A 21,589-nucleotide genomic window follows, 5' to 3' on the forward strand; every position below is an offset into this window, starting at 1 on the left:
CACTTGACTCAAGTGTCTTCCTGGGACTCCAGCTCGTAATATGCAGAGGAGCTCATTATTACATTATCAGCGACTCTACTTTGCTTGAAAGTTAACTTCATCATGTCCAGTCAGGACCTTTCAACTGGGCTCCTTTGTGGTCACCACATCAGAGTGATTCTGGGACAGCAGTTAATGTTGGTCTTTCCTGAATGCCTTTCAAATGGGTCTTGTGTTCCACTGACTATTACATTATTGGTTCTCTTTTCCACGTGTATCTTTCAAGATCTTATTGGTGATGATTTTCAACTGGCATTTCATAGTCTTATGTCTGGTTTACCCATTTTCTTCTTGGCATTGGTCAAGAGATGAACAATAATTGAAATTCCTACAGATTAAAGTAAGTTCTTTGAGTAACAGATTTCTTCTTCAGAAACCCCGATTTAATATGAAAGAGCCCAGATCTACCTGGGGCCTCTAATGAGAGAGACCACATGGAACCTGGTCCCCAGCCCTGCTCCCAGCACTAGACCTGACCCATATAAAGAGGGAGACCATCACCCCCTTTATCTTTGCAATAAGTAAGACTCCTCTGACATCAGTTTGTGCAGAACTCAGTGCTATTTTGGCCCCTGAAAGCTTGTAGCTTGAGGTCACATATGAGCCAGCCCCACAGAGCATCCTACCAGAAGAGCAGCTGCAGGTACCAATGGAGGCTGCTGTGTCCACCAGGAGGGGGTGGGTGCTCCGTGGTCAGGGCAGCTGTCCGGCCACCCTGGCCAACGTCTGGCACTGATTAGAGAAGGAGTAGCTGCACTCAGAGGGCACAGACTTGGCCTTGAACACATATGAGAGGCCCCGTCGAAGCTCCCAGAAATTTCACGTAGTGCTGAGGCCCGGAAGCAATACCAGAGGGGACTGTGAGCCACAGAAATCTGGGCTAATATGGCCTCATTTGTACCCACATGATCTTGACCTGAGGCCTGGGGACAGTGGGGCTCTAGAAATATCTTATTTAGGAAGGGAAACTAATTAACTGTCATTAAGGGCTTTGTGCGGCTGTGTTCATCCCAAAGCACAACAGGAAATTAAATGACTTGTGAATGGAAGCCTTTTTCCTTGCCCAAGAATAGCAAACCAAGGTGAAAAAGTCAGATGAGGGGGTGAGGGAATGAGGGCAACAGCAAGGGACATTCCTCTCTCTGAGCTCATTCTGGAAAAGTATGCCCTTAAAACCATAAATCATGAAAACAGTAGTGGTTGAGACTTCGATGGGAGACTTCAGACATACAGAAAAGGTGGTGCTTGTGAATTCCTGCCCTCAGCAGCTGACTGCTCAGGACTTACCTCCAAGTTTGCTCCCTGGCAAGTGAGTGCAGTGGAGAAGAGTGTTAAAAAGAGTCAGTGGGGCACGCTTGAAGAAGAACTTGGCCTTCTTAGAAATTTTTCTTAGGTTCTAGAGGAACAGTGTAGTATGCAGGTAAGTTCATGTTTGGTCCAAAAGGCCGCTGTGGTGGACAGCACCAGGGGCCTCTGGAGGGCAGCTCCCTAGAACAGCACTGACAGGGCGCTCCTGGAATTGGGGGGCAGGGGGCGGGAAGCTGCTCTGCATGTCCAGGATTCAAGCCATGTTCTATCATGATAGCTGTGTGGCTCTGGGCAGGTTACATAGCCTGTCCCTGCCTGTTTTCCCATTTACAAAACAGCGATCATACTTCATACAGTTATTGCTAAATAAATGAGTTCATTTGTACAATGCTCTTAGCATAGAGTGAGCACTCCATGCATCATTTTATTTTGCTTTGGTGTTGTTTTTACTGGTTTTTGTTTTTAGGATTCATGCTGTATGTCACTAGGGGTGATGGAAAGAACAGGCCAGAGAGATGAGGAAAGGAAAGGGAAGAGTGCAAGACAAACTGGCAAGGTCATAGGAGTAAAAGTTATGGATCCCCCCCAAAATGGTCAAAATGCGCACACTTCCTTTGTGCCTGTTGCAAGTGGGGCCTCTAATTGCTCCCAGCACTGTATCCCGGCCTCTCATCACAGCCACAGGCATTGGTGCCTTTGCCGTGTGGATGATAAACTATTGTTCAGGATTATTTTCAAAGTTGAAGAACTCATTTTTGAGTCACAGAACTTTGAAGACAGAAAATTAACTCTCCATAAGTCAACTTCTTGAGTTTTATAAAAGAAGAGTTGAGAACTTTCGCTCTCTCTGTCTGTCACACTACACCTTCTACAACTTGCTCCCATAGAACCTAGACTGCTCTTTTCCCCCTTAGAGGTTACTCCATTTGACATGTGTTAAAGCCAGGAAAGTTTGATTTTATATCATTAGGGCTAAAGCATGTTAGTTAGTTGCCAGATTTTATATCTATACATAATGGGTAAATTCATAGCTCTACAACGATTTAACAATTTAAAAAAAAATAAAGTTTCCAAATGCGCGTTTAGAAAAGAGCCTTCCTGCTAAATGGCTCTCTGTTCTTTAGTGTGATATAACAAAAAGACTGGCGTGTGGCATTTGGGGCTTGAGTGCAAACCCTGTATCTCTCATTCGCTTTATTCCCTCGTTTGAAAAATGGAGATAGGAGCTCCTCTCAGTGCTGTTGCAGGAATTCAAGGAGGTAAGTTAGATGAGGAACAGAAGCCTGTCATGAGTAACTCACCAAGTGTTTCTTCCTACAACCCTCCTCCATGCCTGACATTTTGTTGTTGTTCCTAAAGCTATTTTAAAAACGGGTAGCGTAGAGGAGGACCTTGCTGATGTGTCAGCTTCACTCGTGCACTTCATTTATGATTTTGTTTGCAGACAGTAATGATGGGGCATTTTTAGGAATCCCTGTACTTAGTGCAAGGCTCACGTGCATAGGTCCTTAGCGGATGGTGAAGAGCAGAACTAAAGAGTGTGTTGAAACATGAGAGGGCAGCAAAGAGTCAGAGCTGCCCAAGCCATACCTGCGTTGTGACACTGAGCCCTGGTTTGGGTGCAGAGCCATGTCTTTGGGAGCACAATTGGTTCTCTTGAGCATTTCATTTTCAAATGATATTCACTCAAGAAAAGAGTTCTGTGGCCATCTCATGAGACCTTGTCACGTCTCCACGATACCACTTTACAGTGTTATTTACATATTTTCTGTCCCTTTATTTAATCATATTTAAACTGAGGATTTTCATGTGAGAATGTAACTGAGAGAAAATTTATTTAAACTTCTCTATTTTAAAGATGAGAAAACCGAGACCTAGTGAGAGAAAATGCTACTTAGAGGCAGAGCCAGGAATAAATGCAGGACTCCTTTTTGCCAAGTCTAGGATCCTTCTTATACATAACCCTATAAAATTATCCATCAAATTAGGGTAGCCTTCAGACCCACCATGGAAGTATATGTTTTGGAGAAAGTAAAAGACATCTTACAGGATATTGATTTCTGGGTAATAGATATAACATTGGATTTTCTTTGTATATGGACCCAAAAATTTGAAAATATCCTGTCCCGATTTCTCACTGGACAGGTCTTTGTATTTAGAGCTATTTTTATTATATCCACAGCCTATATCTTAGAGGCCCTCAGGTAAGTAAAGATTGGCAGACTAAGGAGAAGATACAACTTCTATCCATGCAATAAAACTAGTACAATTGCCTCCTCTTTACCTGTAGAGGGAGTGCAGGGACAAGCGTAAAATAACGTAAAAGTAGTTTTAGTCCAAAACAAATTTTGGTGTGTCTCCACTCATATTTTTGCCCTGAATATTCCTAACTCCTTTTAAAAAAAAAAAAAAAAAAGAGTGCATTTTCAATAGAATTTAATCAGTTGGTAAGGAGAGGATTTAAAAAATAAACTATCCAAATATACTAGTTAGTCAGAATACAATAAGACACTTACTCTTGTTTGTTTATTGTTGTTCTAAAGCACAAAGCAGTTTATAAAATCCATTGAAGAAAAAAAAAAAGCAAAGATTTTTAACTGCAACAGTTATTTTGTTATTACCGGGACTAATCATTTAACACTTTGTGCCACTAAAGAAAGGAAACTAAACAACTACTTTATGTGACAATAGCAATGCTAGTGACTTATGTACGTTTGCCTTTTAAATCTGTGCGTGCGCGTGCGCGTGCGCGTGTGCGTGTGTGTGTGTGTGTAATAAAAACAACTAGTGTACATAACGTGAAAAGAAATATATATATACGTATATATATATATATATATACGTATATATATATATAGTAGTTGGAAGCACGAGCTGCTAAAGAAGGCAAAAGAGACCTCAGTGAGAGCAATACGCGAAAGGGCTGAGGGGACATGGAACTAAAAATGTATGTTAGGGCAGCGAGTGTGGGAGGAGGACGAAGACCCAGCCATTGCCCTGGAAGTCTCACCCTCTTCATCAGCCACTAGCAGGCACTAGCTTCATCATGCAGCTCTTTTTCTCCTTTCTTTTAACAAGAGCAAAGATTGTGGCAACGCTTTAATGATTGCAGAGAATGAGTGCACAGTAAGCTCTTTTAGGAATGTGATTGAAGAATGCTGAGTACACATTATGCTTAATAGCTTTAATAAAAAATAAAAATTGTGTATGTGAGTGTTAGACATTGGCTTTTGTGGGGAGTTTTTTTGCTTGTTTTACTTTTATATTTAATACATCTGATGAATGTGGAGTATTCTAAATTTTTTGAGCCAGAGGAGTTTACTTTTACAAAAATCCCCACATTAAAAAGACCTCTCCGGGAAAAACATTGAACTAAAAGATTTGCTCAAGTGCATGGAGTATGACTACTTGTTACTTAAATTTATGATCTTTTAGAGGGTCAAAGCCTGTTTTCTTCCTTATAGGCTAGCTTGTTTTGCCTTCTTATGCTTTCACTAAGTAAGTAGAGTTATCTCTATTAATTTGTAAAAAGACCAGGTCTGACAATCACTTTTTGACCAGGAATTGATTAAAGTTATATTTGGTTTTCTAAACAGTAAGAAAACAAGTGAATGTCACAATCATGGGAAAATATAATCAAATTGTAACTGTATTGCCTGAATATCTGCTCTGGGTATTTTGTTATAACTTTAATTGAAACAATTAAACAAAACTGCATATTCATTGAGTCAGAACAGCAAAAAGGTTATGAGTGAAACCATATAGATTGAAAACCCAACTTTCCTCTTACTAGCTATGTAATCTTGGTCAATTTACTTAAATTCTCTAAGCTTTCATTTTCTAATCAGTAAATTCTAAGTCAGTGATTAGCATAGTGCTTGGTACCCAGAATGTACTCAACAAATGTTAACTATCATTATTGCTTCAATTTTATTATTATTATTACTATTATCATTATCATACATTTGGTCAACAAATATTTTCTGTGTACCTTATATGTGGCATGCAATAAGGTAGGTGTTGGAAATAAAAAGATGAGTAAAAGGTGACTACTGGCTTCAAGGAAGTCACATGGGGACACCGAATGGAACCAGGAATAATTAACAAGCTAAGTGCCACGACTGAAGCAAATTCAAATACATATATGTATTTGAAGGAGAGGGCAAGTGATTCTACCTAGGGGAAGCTCCCTGCTGAACTTAGAAGAAGGTGGAGTTCTCCATATGGTTAGAAGGAGAACACCTCATGCCAAGGGACCAACAACAGTGAGTGCCGGTTCAGCTCAGGGGACTGGAGACAGTAAAGAACAAAAAGAGCTCAGAATGTATGGGAGCAACAGAACATGATCTCCAAGCATAGATTAAGGCAGTAGCATGAAGAGCATTAGAAGTCAGTGTAAATAACAGTGGACTATATTTTACGGGCGATGGAAAATCATCAGTCATTTCTAAGCAGAGGAACAAGTACATATGTTAGAATGACAATGTTGGATGCTGCATAGAAAACAGATTGAAAGGAAGAGAGACTAGCGGCAGCCTCATACTGATCCAAAGGCCGTTACAGGCCAAGTACCCACTGAAGATCATGTGAATCTGGACTGGGGTGGTGGTGTTGGGGGTGGAGATGAGGAAATGGATTCACAAGTCTTTTCAGAGAGTTGAGAAAGCTTGGTGGGTGATTAGATTGAGAAGTGAGGGAAAAGAAGAGAAAAATGAAGTCATACACACAGGTGTTCATCACAGCATTGTGCATTTGTACAAGAGACTGAAAACAACCCAAGTGCTAAATAATATGTGAGTTCTATTTAAGTATCAAAAATTCCATAATAAAAAAATTTAAATAACTTATTCATGAGAAAAATTTTATAATGTAGAAAAATGCACCTAATTTAAAGAATATATGTTAAAGTTCTAAGTAAGCAATAGCCACACATTTCATGTATTTTAATTATGTACATTGTATTTAATTTAAGACATTTTTGGATGTTGACTGGTAACTAGCAAAGGCCCATTTTACATAGAATCTGGTGACAAACTTGTAAGTATCTCTCAGATCAAGATTTCTGTTTGCCTCTCCTCACTAGAAAAGGTCCTAATGAGACACTGCCAAATGATCTTTCAGTATTATTGTGCCCCAGTGAGCATTCACTGTATTTTCAGATAATGATATGCCTTGGATAGGGCAGCACTCGTGGTGGTTATTGAGCTTATGACAAGACAGCTCTATTATCCTCCAGTCGATCAGAAAAGCTACCATGAAAATAGAGGCATTAAAGTCACCAAAGTCCCCTTTAGCCTGTATCCCTTCCTCACCACCTCGAGTTAGAAAAACGCAACATTTCCCAAACCTGCCTGATCTAAGGAACCCCCAAGGGATCCTTGAAAATAAACACGAAAAAACAGATGCCAAGACAGTGCAGAACGAAATCTTTGGGATAAGTCTCAGGATCTGTATTCTCAACAAGTGCTCCAAATTAACGAATCAGCCAAATTTGGGAGAATAATCGGATACTGAATGAAGTAGGCAAGAGTGCTGCTCTGGACAGTGTTGACATTGCGTTGCTGGAAAGTTGTTGGAAAATCATTGTCTTTCTGGAAAATGTATATAGTGACACCCACACCCCCATCCAACAAACAATGCAGCCTAGGATAAACAAGATAATATGTGTGAGGTGCTTTGCGATTAGCAAAGGAAATACAAGGTGATGTTATTATCTGTGCCATCCTCATCATCATGGTCATCATCAGCTGGACCATCATCTCTCTTATCTCTCCAAATGTATACAAATTTTAATTAGGCCAGCTTGCGCCTCTCCTGGAAGAAAATGAAGTATCATGTCCATGTTTGCGTATGAGGGTGGGAGTGAGTTTGGGAAATGTTATGTTTAGTAACTGTATTCTTTTTGTCTTCTCACACACTGTACCAAGTTTCCTTTAAAAAAAAAAGAAAGAAAGAGAGAAAGAGACAACAAAAGCTGCATTCTTAAGTCACTCCCTTTATCCACAAAGGGCTTCCCACCCATGTATGCCTTAAAAAGTATTCCCCTGGGCACACTCAAATACAAGACTGTGGTAGGGCAAAACAATGAAAATTCCTTTGGGTCTAATTTCCCAAATTTTCCTAGTTGAGTGTTACACTGAGTTATTTAACTCTATGAATAAATGAGGATTTCACTCACAGCATTCTTTCTTTCACTATCTCAGAAAATGCTTTTTTAAAAATTGGATCTATTATTAATACTAATATTAATAAAAATTAACATTTTCTGACATTTGATATCAAAGACTCTACATGCATAATCTCTTTTAAATCTTATGATAATTCAATATATAGCTTCAAATGACAAAGTGTAGATTAAGTATGACTCAAAGGCAGAACCTAGAGGCTTCCCTCCCTTAAAATGTATTGATCCATGCACAGAAACACACACAACCTGCTGTCATCTTCTCCCCAAAGTTATTCTTTTCTTTCTTTCTTTCTTTCTTTCTTTCTTTCTTTCTTTCTTTCTTTCTTTCTTTCTTTCTTTCTTTCTTTCTTTCTTTCTTTCAAAGAAGAGACAGCAGAAAATGAACCTACATTGTCTATTACAGAACATGTATGAATGGAGGGTATGATGGAGGATGGATTAGATCTGTGGATACAGAGCAACCCTTTGGGAAACCCAAAGGAATCAGTTTTATAAGCTAAGGAAAGGACTTTTGCTTGTGGGGTAGAATTCCTCAAGCCTTCAATTCTCACAGTTCTCTTCCTGACTCCTCTGAAGTGCCTGTGTGACAGCGCCCAGGGCAGCAGCATCAACAAGGAAAGGACCCCACAGTGTGTGTGAGCAGTGAGGATGTAAGAAGGTTCAGCATAGGGCAGTGCTTGAGCCTCTGCGCTCACCTTGCTTCTAGGACCAGTCACTGTTAACCCCTGAGATAACAGTTTCTATCATGGGGTGATATTCATCTTCTCTTTGTGTGTAGACTCACTGTAGGCTCTTCATCTCCATTATCATTTGCTTGGGTACCAGTTCTAGCCATGACATTCCCCAGCTCTCTGTGCCCCAAATGCACTTCCTCTAGATATTTCTGATGTCTACGTATCCAGTGCTTTTTAGTGCGCTATCTTCTCTTTTGTGGTTCTTTTTCGGCCCTGTTGGCACTCTGAAAGCGTTTCTAATTCACTGGACTGTTTTCTTCTACCTGCCTAGCAAAACAAATGGATGTTCACGTCTTTTTTTTTTTTTGGGGGGGACATGTTTCTGGTATTTGCGTATTGCACACTGAATTGTCCATGTGGAGAACTTCATTAATGGGTTTGCTCCTTCACTCATTCAGTCACTTGGATGTGAAAGACTGTGCTTGGGCTCTCAGGACCCAATGAGGTATAAGATACCTCCCCCGAGCTTTACGACCATTATCCTAGAGGTTTGTGGAATTTAGAAAGATAAAATGTGTTCTGTTGAATGACGGAAAGCATTAAGTAAATAGAAAACAGAGCGTTTGTAAATGAGTAGATAACTGAGTTGATAAAATAAGGAAAGTAGGAAGAAAGGGAGGAAGGAGGAAATTGATCAGGCTGAGATCGTTTTCCGAGAGAGCCAGGAGGCTGTTTACCGTGTCATTTAGCTTAGAGACTGGAAAAAGTCTGGGAAACCACTTGAGGAACTTAGGGAAAACTTAGCAACACAAGCATGTAGAGGAGTGAGAGTAGTAAAAGAAAGGTTTTCTGAATCACCAAGGAGGAATATAGCAGACGATGGGTCGGGGAACTGAGACCTCAGTTGAGGAAGATGTGACAGACGGTCTCTAAGATACTTCTTCTGTCACTGACTGTGCACTGACTGTGCTCTTTTAAATTGTTTATGTGGAAAGAGATCTAGGTTTTCTCTTCCAGCAGGTTGTAATTTTGTCAAAAATTCAAAATGTTGTATGTTTTGTTCGCTTGTTTGATGTACAAGTCAGAACGTACATAGAGGACTAAGAGCAGGGCTCAGAAGTTGGGAGGTCTGGGTTTCATTGCTGGCTCACCTGCTGACCCACGTTGTGACCTTAGAAAAGTTCCTCAAACGCTGTGAGTCTTTTCTGTTAAAAGTGTTGAATAATAATAACAACAACAACAACAACAATAATAATTGTGATAATACTTTCCTGATCTTGAGGAACATACAGGACAATCCATGTAAACATTTTGTCACAGTGTCTGGTTGTGTCATTCATGCTGATCCTCAAAGTTCTCATCTTTGTACACCATACACTTTTTTCGCCCTGCTGCCATTGAGAAAAGCGTTGGGGAAATGGCTTTAGAGACAGTTTACAGGCCATACAAGAAAAAGCCATCTTATTGGTTTACCGTCATGCTTCACTTTTGACCAAAAATATTATTTCCAATATGATTACCAACCTTAGTCACCAAATAAGATATCAGATTAGCCTGGATGAGGCTAATTCTAAAAATGTAGCCATTCCAGGGGATAAGACAATTTTGAGGCATTTGAGAGAAGTATAATGTGGACTCTGAAAGCAGTTCCAAGACAGAGTGTCACATCATTAGAGTGATGGCAATATATGGAATAAGCATGCACACACACACACACACACACACACACACACACACACGTTTTCCCAGTTGATACTTCGAAAGAGATAACTTCCTCTGAATTCTATGGGGTGGAAATGGACTCATCTCTAGGAGTCCTTTTTACTTTTCAGCCACACTTCATAGAGTCTGTGTTTCTCCAGATCTTCACAGCCAGGTTCCATTCCCTGGGAACTGCCGAAGGTGCCATAGATAAAGGAGAGGGCTGGTGTGCCCCAGCCCACTGGCCAGGGAAGGCTTCACCCCTCATCATTTCCACAGAACGGGCAGCAGAGGAAATGAGCCTGGCACTTGTCACACTATTATTTCTCACTGCCTCTATTCAGTTATTATTGGGCACCTATAGAGCTTCGCATCCTGTTCTTTGAGAGTTCCATACAATTCTCTCCTAGGCTGGCTTATAACCCCGCCTTCGATAACAGCGTATCAGCAGTGATCCTCTGGTTGCAAGATTAAAAACCAACTCTGCTCACTTAAGCAAAATGGGATTTAGTGGAAGAATATTGGGAGAATTTCCAATTCCCTAAGAATCAGTGGGGAGGCTAGAGGATCAGAGTTGAAGGAATCAGTACATCTTCAGAGTAGTAGAAAGCCAAAGGGTAAGGGGAAAATCTCATGGCAGGATCAATCAAGTGAGATCCCTGCAACTGCTTTTAGTTTCTTTGTTACTCTGTTTAAGAGTCAAATTCCAGTGAAGGGGTCCAGTGGGTCTAGTTTGGGTCTTGGGCCTTGGCTAAAGGAGAACAGGGCATCAGGCTATTTCACCAGACCACGTAATAGGATGAGAGCCTAAGTGATGGGGCCAGATTACGAGGATTCGTTTTCTAGTTCTCCCACTTCCAGATGTTTCTCCTCAAACGATTCATTTAACCTCCCCAAACCTCAAATTCCTCGTTTTTGAAGTGGGCAGAATAATAGTAATTATCTCCTAGGGAGTTCGTGAAAATTATTTGAGATGATATTAAAGAAAAAGTAAGCACAATGCATGGGCACACAGTGAGCACTTGATCACTGTGGGCTGTTTCATAGTTAGGATTATCTAATGGAAATGCCAAGTAATTTCCTGAAAGAAATTAGGGTGCTGTTAGAAAGGGGAAATAAATAAGTGCTGGCGGGCCAGAAATAATTATTGATTATAGTGGAATAAGAGGGTTGGCCTCAATCCACTATTTATTTTACTAATATATTTCTCAGTAACCTACGCTTTATGATATTAAGGTTCTTAGGGATGCAGGATGGTACCTGTTTGTTAAGGTATCCCTGGGAACTCAGTTCCTCTGAAGGCATGTGACTTCCTGATCATTTGATCCACACCCATTTATTGATGCCTCCCTTATGCTTAGATCTAGACAGGATGCCATGGTCTGTGGCTTCTGGTTTACTCACAAGTGTAGGAATCAAAGTAAGGAATAATTTGCCTTCCTCTGATCTTTGTTTAATAGTCATCTAAATGGACTGTTGTCTAATAAGTCACCACCTAATTAGGTGTACTTTAAGGGATACAGGATTATAGAGAGAGAAGGATTATTTTTTAAGCCTCTCCACTTCCTGAGAACAACATTGAAGTAGACCCCAGCATATGAAGAAGCTGGCATTCTAAATTCATCCAAAGGTTCATTGTTTGAACTTTAGAAAAGAGTATCCACACACTGGTACTACTCATCAAAGGCCCCTTAGAACCAGCCTATATATCTCCATTCCAGGAAAGTGCAGGTTTTCCAAGGAGAGAGAATCTGAAGGAGAATTTGAGGTCCCCGAGAAAAGGCATTTAGGTCCATCAGTGGGATGAGATGGGCTGAAATCTCTGAAGGCCAATGGAAGGTCACTGTGGAACACTGCACAGCCTACCCACTTGGAAAGTCAGAGTCATTGTGAGGAGGAGAGCCCAAGCCCAGGCTTTGGGAAGCTGGATAGACAGAGTGTCATGCGCCAGGACAGAATCAGTCAGGCCACACCGCACTGCCCCATGGCTGCTGCCTCCAAAGCCGTGGAGGTGCTGACCTCTGACTACATGCTGCCACCTGCCCGCCACACCCCTCCACCTCACACTCTGACTGAGCTTCTGAAGCCACCCAGCCTGCAGCAGGCCCTGGCCTCTGTCTCTAGCATCTCAGCCCTGACCGCCGTCTCCATTACCCCTCACCCAGGACCAGTCATGCCATCCTCGCTACACCTTTTCCAGCATCCAACCTTCCCCAGACCTGACCAACTCTGGCCTCTCCTCCAACCTCACCACACCATGTCACCCAACACCAGAAAGGCATGACAAAATTGAAACCGGAAATGGAGCCACCCTGAGTGTTAGTTTCTTACAAAGGTATCTATCTTTTTCCAGGGGTGTAGCTAGTAGGCATTGTAAGAGGGTGGGCTTTGGATTCCTTGAATCAATACAGAGAATTCTAGCTATGCCACCTCTTAGCGATTTGACTTTGGGCAAGTTATTCTGTAAGCCTCAACTTTCTAATCTACAAAATGAAGGTAATAACAAACCTACCTCAGAGGGTCACAATAAGGATTAAATGAGATGTATGAGCACCAAGCCTAGTACCTGGCACATTAAAGAAACTAAAAATGAAATGCTAATTCTTGACTAAACTGTTCTTTTTTCTTGCGTGTACTGTGACCCTTCCATCAGTGAGTTTCAGAGGCAAATGAATCCTCTTTGGACCCGGAAGCTTGACACAAGGAAGAATGAAGTAAAGAAAACAACTGAATTTCTCTTAAAAGCATTTTCCCTTACTGACTTTTCTTCCGTTGTCTGTGTTCATAAGAAACCAGCTATGCCTGCAGAAATGGCTGCCTGTTTCCTTTTCTACGTGTTTAAATTCCTAATTGTGCACACAATCTTAGTCACTGTATTTTCACGTGCAAGCAATTAAGGACTCATTTAACAGCCTTCCCCCTGGAAGGTTTTGTTCTCCATCTGCCACAAATCAGATTCCTTAGGAACATGTTTGATTTTGAAACAATGTGAAAGTACTGTTCATTTTGTTCAAATTTCATTTATGTACCATTTTTTAAAGTGAATGTAAATGGACAGCCACAAAAGGCTCAGCAGCTGGTCAAAACAAGACTTCAAAGAAACCATTGAAATGGGGCAAAAAGAAATTTTTTTTTAAACTAATCTGCTAGGACAAAGCCAAATAAAACCATAGTATGATAAACAGTCCTCAGACATATTTCACTCATAACAAATATTTACTTTACAACAGATTTCAAATACAGGAAAATGGGAATGCACCCCAGTTCCCATTCTGAATCTTGGAAGTCTTGAGCTCACAGCAATGAATGTGAGGAAAAAGGGCAGAAGAAGCCAGGAAAGGGGAAAACAGGAAAAGATTAGATTTCTCAGGCTTTTTGGAGAAACATGGTACAAAGATACACATTTCAATAATATTAACCGGAAGAATCAAACAGATTTATATGACTCTTTGTTGCTGTACACCTGAAACTAACACAACATCGTAAAGCAACTATACTTCAATTTTTTAAAAAATCAATTAGATAACTAATTTCTCCCTCACCACAGGTGAAGTCCATTTTTGTTAATTTGTTCAATAGGTTTCCTTACTTTAGAACATCAAATAGAGGCTAACACTTGGTCAAATTAAAGGCAAAAAAAAAAAAAATGGTTAGGTTCTGAACACAAATAAGTGTCTGTGAACTGGTAACAAAAATTCAGCAAACATTTAAAAAGGATTAGATTTTCTAGAAGAGTCTCAAAATTAGATATCACCATTTGAAGGCAGCTTGCAAAAAAATATTAGTTTTCGCTACTTACATTTCCCGTTGTTTCGGGACTTGAAACAAAAAACCAGCAGGGTTAATGCAGTCAATCCCTTTTTATATATTAGTTGGATATTTTGTCCACCATCTTCCTGACGCTTTATGAGCTGAATTGTTTTGATATCATTCAAGGAAACGTTCTGTAAATGTTCAAAGCATTGCTGTTATTTTGGGCAGTCACACCTGCACGTTTAAAATGCCTTTTGTGCAGAATGTAGCCCAATTTGCTTTCAAATCAGACCTTCAAAGAAGGGTAGATTTATACCTGTGACAGATCCCCTGAGGCGCTTCCCTACAAGGAAAAGTTAAAGCTAAGAGAGCCACTCCCACCCACCATCTTTGTGTCTTTGTGCTTAGGCATCAAATGGCATCTCTAAAAAGAAGAGCAGAGAAAACATGAGTACCTCTCTGCTGGAGATCCAAAGCAAGATACAGGTCTTCTGGAAGAAATGGCACCTAAGAATTTGCAAGTAGTTGGTAAATAAATAGAAGGAGAAGGTGAAAATGGAGGAGTCCGCACCTTTCACGAACAGTGAATAAATATTAAATTTATTAAATATTAAATTTATTAAATATTAAATTTATTAAATATTTATTAAAAGGCAACTGTTTTGTAAGAGCAGCTAAGCTCAGAAATCAGAGACATCTAATGTCTGCCATTAAAGGAGTTAGTTCTACTGTAGGGTGTAATTAAGAGTCAAATGAAAGGTGTGCTAAGTATTTAGGATAGTGGTTCACAAACTTATCTCTTCATTGGAATCACCTGGAAATCTTTTAAAAGTTCCAAAAAGTGAAGGTAGAAAATATCAAAGGTTTGGAGACCAGTTGGACGACAATAACACTGTTCAAGAATAAAGTCCAATGAGGGCCCTACTCCAGCAAAGTAGCTGGATGACAGGAATATAAAGGAAGTGGAAGAGATAGTTGTAAAAGATGAAAGAAGGACCCATGTGTAGGATTTAGTAACTACCAATTGTATGATTTTATTGAGTGGATGTAAAATGTTCTGAAATATATGAAGATTTATAATCTTATATATGGGATATATATAGGATTATAGGATAAAAATAGGTTGACACTTGGATTCCAATGTAGAATTGAAGCCTGATTTATCTCAGTGCCTAGACTACCTACACTTCCTTTAGGAGAAAATGTTCTATATGTCAAATATTGTAGAAAACCAAGGATCATAATCTTATATGAACTATTTGGAATAAAAATCTTTAAAAGGTGTTATGTTCCTTCTTGATCCCTTAAAGGCATGTACTGAATGTACTTAAATCATTTTTCATGGCTCTGGTCATCATTGTGCACATCTGCTTTTATACTTCTGTGTCATTCACAGACGCCCCTAATGATCTGTGGACGTTTCCCCCGACTGTAGAGTCCCCCAAACTTGGCTGCACTTTCATTTCTCATCGCCTGCTCCCAGTGGCCATTTCTTGATGTTGGTACTGAACTGGCCTTAGTGCCGTCTTTTCTGATCTGCTGCTCCTTTCTCCTTGACAAACCAGTTTACCAAGCCGTTGCATTGAGCCTAAAATAAGAGCAAATTAACTCAAAATAAAAATGGGCTTTGGGGGCAATCCATTTCAGAGGAGAGGCTTTAGGATATTTAATGCATATAACACATATGTCTTTAAATTCATTTAACTAGTAGTTTGGAGTACATTTCACCTACTTAACTGGTGTTGAATAGTATAAATGTCTGGATAATTAATCTCTGGACAAGTAAGTTGTTACTCTACTCCTAGAGCTAATAAAATTAATACTGGTTTATCTTTAACCAGTCCACAAAAACATGCTTAATTCTGTGCTCTGGGCTTCAGGGAAACAGAAATGAATAAGGTGTAGTCCCACCACCCCCAAGGACTTGGCAAGATATAATCGTACATAGGTACATGAAAAGGTACCATGAGTCTAAGTCCCAGGATTCCACAGAGAGTAAGTATCATAAGAATTCAGAAGGAAAAAAAAAAAGAATTCAGAAGAGCCAAAGATCAAATTCAGACAATAAGCAGTGATGGACCTTGGACATTTCCCAAATACTTTAGAATCAGTGACATGTCCCACCTGGCCAGACTTTTATAATGGGAGTGTTAATGGATGATCACTACCTAACCACAGAGATTTAGGACTGCTTCCAGCATCCCAGCAAAACAGCCCTTTTCACCCAGGACCATTTGCTATTACAAAAGAGAGGTGATGGCTTGTGATTTATTAACATTCCTTCATTTTGCATCTGACACTGGGCTTGTGAAACTTGTGGAAAGATCAATGACCTCAGGGTTTAGGGAGCAGAGCTATAATTCCAGCTCTGTCCCCAGCTTCCTGTTTAACATTTGGTCAGTAATTTAACCTGGTTATTCTTCAATAAGATGAGGATATTAGGTTAGATAATATCTAAGGACCCAACTAGCTCATTTTATAGTGTTTTACTATTTTAAAAAATGCATGCTTCTGATTAATTGCCTTGATTTTCTTTAGTTCTATTTCCCTAAGACGTGAATATGAGATGCACTAAATCAGTGTATGAATTCTGCTTTTCCCAATAGATAGAGGCTATCCCTGACACCATTTGCTGTTTTGAGTTTTCAACAAAGAGTTAAAAGAAAATTCTGGCTCCCCTGGCTATCATCCTCTCCAGTTGGCAAAAGTCTTCATGCAGACTTGATGGTTGCCTAGAGCAACAAAATATTAGGGACAGAAACATGTTCAGGGACTCGATTGTATAAGTGACTCAGAGCTGAGAGACCTTTCGCAGCTTGAAGGGAGCCCATACTTAGCTAGAGTGGGTATTTGTCTATGCCTGTCTGCACTACTCTTCTGACTTAGAGGTGACCATAATTTTGCTTACTAAAATATAGACACCAGCCTTGAAACCTGCAGAGAGGAGTTATATGGTCAGAAGGCAATCTTCTTCATTCAGCATGTCTCACACATGAAAGGTCATTAGGACGAGTGAGTATACACAAGATGAGGAGACCAATCGGGCTTTTGAAGAGCACATACCAAGAACATTATGAGAACTCAATAAAAATTCATTGTCAGAGCCACTTTTCAAAGCCAATTATCTCTTTTTCTTTTTTAACATCTTTATTGGAATATAATTGCTTTACAGTGTTGTGTTAGTTTCTGCTGTATAACAAAGTGAATCAGCTATACACATACATATATCCCCTCCCTCTTGCATCTCCCTCCCACCCTCCCTATCCCACCCCTCTAGGTGGTCACAAAGCACAGAGCTGATCTCCCTGTGCTATGCGGCTTCTTCCCTCTAGTTATCTATTTTACGTTTGGTAGTGTATATATGTCCATGCCACTCTCTCACTTTGTCCCAGCTTACCCTTCCTCCTCCCCGTGTCCTCAAGTCCATTCTCTAGGTCTGTGTCTTTGTTCCTGTCCTGCCACTAGGTTCATCAAAACCATTTTTTTGTTTTTTTTTAGATTCCATTTGTTAGGAGAACCCAGTGGAGGAGCTACTCCTGAAAATTCAATACCCTTTTCCTTCCCTCTGTTGGAGCCAGACATCACTAACTATGCTCTGAACTAAAATGTGAATTTAAAAATAGTTTTTCTGTTCCTACACTCCTTAAATCTGAGGTCATCCCCTCTCTGTTCCATCAGTCTGTCTCCATGATAACCAATTACTCAAGCTTGTTCAGGGAGTTATTAGCATCGGGAGTCCAGTCTTTTTTTCTTTTTTTTTTTGCGGTACCCGGGCCTCTCACTGTTGTGGACTCTCCCGTTGCGCAGGCTCTGGACGCACAGGCTCACCGGCCATGGCTCACGGGCCCAGCCGCTCCGCGGCATGTGGGATCTTCCCGGACCGGGGCACGAACCCGTGTCCCACTGCATCGGCAGGCGGACTCTCAACCACTGCGCCACCAGGGAAGCCCCGGGAATCCAGTCTTTTGCTTCTAGTCAATGTTGCCTAGAGCAAGAATTAGAAGAGGATTAGCCAAGTCTCTGTACTTGAAGTCCTTTCTCTTTAGCTGCTTAACTAGGTTTCATTTTAATTATGTGTTTGGTTGGTGTTGTTTCTCTACCCAGTACACAGTCTTCCCACTTGCACTTGAACAAGTTCATTATGATAATAATCACAATTATCAACTATTACTTTTTATCCTGTTTGAATACTTACTGAGTGTCAGTATAATTAGAAACTGGACTTCTTGGTTTGGACCTTGTGATTTGTAATGAATATTCTTTTTGAGTGATTGGAAACATAGTCCTAAATTCAAATGGTTTACAATAGTAACCCTTACCCGAATAACCGTAGCAGCTGTTTGGAAACATGGCTTCAGATCAGTTGTTTGCAAATGTCTTTTTCAGTACAATCCTGTGTGGAGTGGAACCCATATACGTTACTTGACATGTGAAACACATGTGACCCAGGCAGATGATTCGGCTGACCTTAAAAACTACAGCTGCTAGTGCCTTTAAAAACAACGCAATACAAGTGATTTACTAGGCTTGGGCTTAAACCATTTTATGCTGACTGAAGGGAATTCTGACCCTTCAGGGAGGGGATAAAAAAAGTATAAGACAATGGAAATGTGTCATCCTGGGTGTTAATGTTGTCATTCATTTTAACACATCTCTTTAGAAAAAGTGCAAAGAAGACTGCTTAGTGTTTACAAGCAAAAAAACCCAGTAATATCCATGTGGCTTTATTTTGCTTTATTTTATAAAAAATTAATGAAGTCCAAGTTTCAACTTTGTTTCCTCTCCATCCAAATCAGGAGCAGTCTATAATCTTCTAAAAAGAGCGACGCTTCTTTACTTACGTCCCTGCTTAGGAATTACGTTGTGGAGCATTAACAGTCTCTTCTAAGCTGGCCTTATCTGTGCTCCAGTTGCTATATATACACACTATTTTAGCTAGAATTTTGTTCAGCTAGAGTGAAAGAGACCTGAAAAATTATGCTTTAATAAAGACAGAAGTTTGTATCTCTTTCCTATAGATAGCTAGTGGGAAGCAGCCGCATAGCACAGGGAGATCAGCTCGGTGCTTTGTGTCCGCCTAGAGGGGAGGGATAGGGAAGGTGGGAGGGAGACACAAGAGGGAAGAGATATGGGAACATATGTTTAACTGATTCACTTTGTTATAAAGCAGAAACTAACACACCATTGTAAAGCAATTATATTCCAATAAAGATGTAAAAAAAAAAAAAAAGAGAGAGACACAGAGTGGGGAGTCCAGAGCTGGTATGGATGTTCTAAGACTGTCAGGGACCTATGGTTCTTTTAGATAATTCCTCCGTCGTCCTAGATTATGGACTTTACATCCATGGTCCAGAATGATTTCCAGAGCTTTAGCCATCACATCTAAATTGCTAGCAGCAAGATGGAGGAAGAAGAGCACACACCTTCCTTTTGAAGAGACTTGCCAGAAATCCACGTAATGCTTCTATTTACATCTCCTCGACTCAAATTCCATCACATGCCACATCTAGCTGCAAAGGAGACTGGGAAGTAAAGTATTTTTTTTCTGGCAATCCCCTAATTTGAGGATTTCAACCTCCCTCGAGTACCCGAGCCCTCACCCAACCTCTCCTTCTCGTCTACCCAGTCTCTCTCATCTACCTTGCCATCCTGTTCTTATACCTCTTGGGAGAAACCGATCCCTCTGTCAGTTTCACAATCAGCCTTCTCCACTTCCTTAGCTGAACTGGCGGGGAAAATCCCATGTCACAATACTTTAAATTGGAATTCCGATTAAGTCAAGAGCGCTCACCTCAGCTGGATCCTGAGATTCACTTGACATTTTTTTTGGTTTTTGGTTTTTTTGGCCGTGCTGCGCGGCATGTGGAACTTCCCCAACCAGGAATCAAACCCGCGCCCCATGGCATGGAGGCGCGGAATCTTAACCACTGGACTGCCAGGGAAGTCCGCACTTGACATTTTAATCCTTGCTCTGTTCCCTCTCTCAGCCACCTTGATGCTTATTCCAAAGGTCCTCCCCATTCTCAAGCGTCCTGAACCAGCAGCTGCTCATCACCATTCAGCAAACTATTTTATTCGTTGCTCAGTGAAGAAACTCATTGTCAAGACAGGAACTTCCTCAGTTCTTACATCCTCTTCCTGCCATCGGGACCCATCCTTGCCTCCCTCCTCCCGGTCTCAGCAGATGATGTGTCCCTCTTCCCGCTTTAAGTCAGCCCCTGCTTCCGTGCTCCTGATTTTCTCTCCTCCCAGCACCTCCAGGTCCTTGCTCCATCTATTTCCTTTCTTTTTCTCGCATCTTCAATTTCTCCTTTTCTTCTGGCTCTTTCCCTATTCGTGTGTCTCTCGATCTTAAAAACAATACAAAACCAAACAATAGCAAAGTCTAGGAACAGACCCTTTTTTGATCCTTTAGCAAGTTCTCGGCAGTCAGGTGGCTTCACATCCTCACCGCCCATGAATTCCTCAACCCATCGTAGTAGGATTTTCTCACACACACTCTGCTTCAACTGCTTTGCCTTCTCCTTGCTTGTCTTAGAGGCCTTCCTCTGAAACTCTCTCCTCATTCATTTACTCAGTAAATATTTATTCGACACCTTTTTATGGGAGCCATTCTCTCCCAGGTGATGCCACTCTCTTCTTGCTGCTCTGCTACTCTTTCACACCATCCTCTGTGATCGGTCTTCCTCCCCTCATCCCCCCACTTAAACATGAGTCTTCTGGATGTGACTCATTGCTTTTCTCAGTCTGTGCATTCTCTAGATGTTTTCATGTACTTCAGTAGTTTTATTGCCCGTCCTGTGAAGGTGATTCCCCAAACTCTATCTCTACTCAGACCTCTTCCCTGATTTTCAGACTCCTATATACAATACAAAAGCCCAATGCCAGATGGTGTTCTAGTATTTTCAAAACTGGATTCATGCATTTCTTTGCAGATCAGTTTCTCCTGTCTCCATCAGAAGCACTTTTATCCTGGAATGAAACTTGGAAACCATACACCCATCTATGAACGATATTTTTATTTTACTTTCTAAATATCTCTCAGATCTGTCCTCTCCTCTCCAACTCACTAATACTTCTCGAGTCCAGGACTCACCAGCTCTCCCCTGGATTACAGTGGAAGTGCCCCAAATAGTGTTTTTATAACTGTTGGTTGCATGTAGCATTTTATAAAAAATATTATATAGAATTGAATTGAAAATAATGGAATAGCAAACCACATTTGTAATATCAAGGATAAGTATTGTTTTATGAAAATGTTGAGATACACACACACACACACACACACACACACACACACACACACACAGAGCCATTTTGCCATGAAAATGTATTCCTTACTATAAATCGAAAGATTTGAGAACCACTTTCCTAAATAGTCTGTTTCTGGTATACTCTCCTCAGCTCTGTCTTCCTCAGTGCAACCAAACTGATGTAGCTGGAAAATGAGACATTCTGAAAACGTCATAAAACCCTTATTAGTCACAAGATGAAATCTAATCTCCTTGGCATTGGTACATGAGGCCCCTGCCCAGCTGTACACCATCCCTCCTCTCCAGGCAGTCCCTGCCACCTGACGCTTTCCACCCACACACTGTGCCTCACAGCTCACTGCGTTTGCTTTTTCTCTTCTTCCCATCTAGAACTCACTTTTATCTCTTAATTGCCTGGTTCACTTCACCTCATTCTTTGGGTGAGGTGACACCTGAAATCTAAGTCCTATTCCCTTCCTCAGGTTGGGTCAGGCCCTTGTCCTCTGTGTTTCCATGGCCCCGTACCTACCTCTAGCGTAACTCTAATGAAATTGTTCTAAAATTGTAGTCTATGCCTCTGTATTCTCAAACAGCCTGCCCAGTGCAACGTCAATGCTTTGCTGTCTTCACCGTACAGTGTGTGGTACTAGGAAACCACTATGCTCAACTTGTGT

At 40.7% G+C, this 21,589-nt stretch overlaps 1 protein-coding gene across 3 annotated transcripts in view; it reads left to right on the forward strand.

Annotated features, from left to right (window-relative positions):
• PDE4D (phosphodiesterase 4D) overlaps positions 1-21,589 on the forward strand; it is a 1,125,373-nt gene that overhangs the window by 937,675 nt on the left and 166,109 nt on the right. The gene's annotated exons all lie outside the window — the stretch shown is intronic.

This window comes from Leucopleurus acutus, assembly GCF_964270905.1.
Source record: "Leucopleurus acutus genome assembly, chromosome: 3".
Classification (NCBI taxonomy): domain Eukaryota; kingdom Metazoa; phylum Chordata; class Mammalia; order Artiodactyla; family Delphinidae; genus Leucopleurus; species Leucopleurus acutus.